Source organism: Mastomys coucha, unplaced genomic scaffold, assembly GCF_008632895.1.
Source record: "Mastomys coucha isolate ucsf_1 unplaced genomic scaffold, UCSF_Mcou_1 pScaffold23, whole genome shotgun sequence".
Classification (NCBI taxonomy): domain Eukaryota; kingdom Metazoa; phylum Chordata; class Mammalia; order Rodentia; family Muridae; genus Mastomys; species Mastomys coucha.
In genome coordinates, this window is record NW_022196906.1 from 72,337,478 (window position 1) to 72,339,518 (window position 2,041).

The window sequence follows — 2,041 nt, forward strand, 5'->3', positions numbered from 1 at the left end:
TGGGTGTTTCTCTCCGAATATCATTCTTAATTCTAGATTTAAAATGTCTCTGATAGAGAGGAAAATGTTAACTGGAATTCCACATCCCTAAATGAACAGGCCCAGGATGGTAGGTTCTTAGGAAGAAATTATTATTATTTTCATTTTTCCCATTAACAGTTTTCTTTGTATCCTTTGCCATAGGCAGATTTTCCTAAACCTGGCCTTTGGATGACAATGTGACATTTGAAGGTGGTGGTGCAAGGAGTCTTAGAGCTCCCCTACTTTGTGTATCTCTAAGGCCTACCAGGCTTTGAGACTTAACAGGTCTCCACAGGTCCAAGCACGTGAGTGCACTTGCATTTACACGTGTACCTGTGCCACATCAGAAAAACAAAGCAAAGATGGTCAGACACATTGAAGTTCAAGAAGACTAAACAGGCAAAAATTTCCCTAGCGGAGAGGACCAACATCCTTCCTCTGAAATAGGGAGACCAAGAAATGGCATGTCAGGTACTTCAGAGCTCATGTCCCAGACTGTAATGCAGCAGCGCTTACAGGACGGAATCATGGAACGCTGATGCGTACAGATTATCACCATTTTCCCAGGTCCAGCAGAAGTGAGTGTGGAGTCTGATGAAAGATTTGCTTGCCTTGATGAGCTGAGGGAACGGGAGGAAGTACAGCAGTGACCAGCCAAGCCTCGGGATCCAGTGTTACCAACCCTTCCTCTGCCCTCCACAGGCCAATCACCACCTCTGCCTCTAGGGGCTAATTGGCCCTCACCTATGTATTCTGGGAAAATAAATCTATGTGAGTGGCTCTCTATAGACTTAACAGCAGCTACCTAAGGACCGTTAACATTTTCCCTGTTTCAGTTTTTAGGTTCCCAAGGCGTATTGGAAACCACGGGGTGACTCATGCTTTATTGTGATCGGTATAATACTGGCTCTGCTCCTCGAGGCCAAAGTCTGATTTTTAAATTACATCATTTAAGTCCGACAGTTAGATCTTGTTGGACTTTCAGAAAAATAAATAAAAGCCTACCCAGGAGAAATTCATTCTTAAAATGAATTACTCTCAAATTTCTCTGCCTCAAACTCATATGTAAGAACACTCACCATTTCTAAGGAAAATATGACCTAATCAGAGAACTTGCCACTAGAGTGGAATGTTAAGATTGAAAAATACATTTTATCTAAAAAAAAGAATTATCATAAAGTAATCTCCCATGTGTGTTTTCCAGTGTCATGGACATAGAGAGATGGCTGTGTTGCCTCGGTCATCGGTATTGCTAGCATCTAGGTGGGATGTGTTTCTCTGACCACTGTCGAGGTTTAGAGATGGTGGGACACCAGAGACAATGTCTGGCCATTGGCGACAAGAATTCAGATGCTCCCAGCCATGGCACAGGGCATGCAGACAAGAGCAGACAGAATATGCGATCTCAGTCATTGATGGGCCTCAGGATGTGCACAGGTCCTCGAGAAGACCAAGTGCATCCTACAAAGGGCTCTGAGTTTTCAGGAGACACCTGGACTTGCATTAAAACAGAGACAGAAAGTAATATCTTTTACTTAGCACACAAAACAAATATAGTTAAATTAAAGTGAAGATTAAAAATCACAAATAGTGAGTGTCTGCTTATTAAACATATCTTATGTGATATTTGGTGCATTTTATATTATAAAAACATTCTTTATCTGCAATTAAACATTTAACTGGGTATTCTGTATTTGCCTTTGCCAAGTCTGGTGCCCTGAAGTGAAACAAAACAAAACAAGGTGCCAACCAACCCTTATACTTGGAATGATTCTGTTTAGTAAAGAAATTTCCATATATTTCTTATATAAATAGATACACACAGTCTTGGGTGTTTTGCCTGTATATATGTCTGTGTACCATATGCATGCTTGGTGCCTGTGGATCTGCTGGAGTACCATATGATAACTGAACCCCAGCTTTCTGGAAGAGCAGCTAGTGGTCTTAATTTTGAACCATCTCTCCAACTGCTCCCTTACCCACAATTTTTTTTCTTTTTTTAATGAAAAATATATGTATA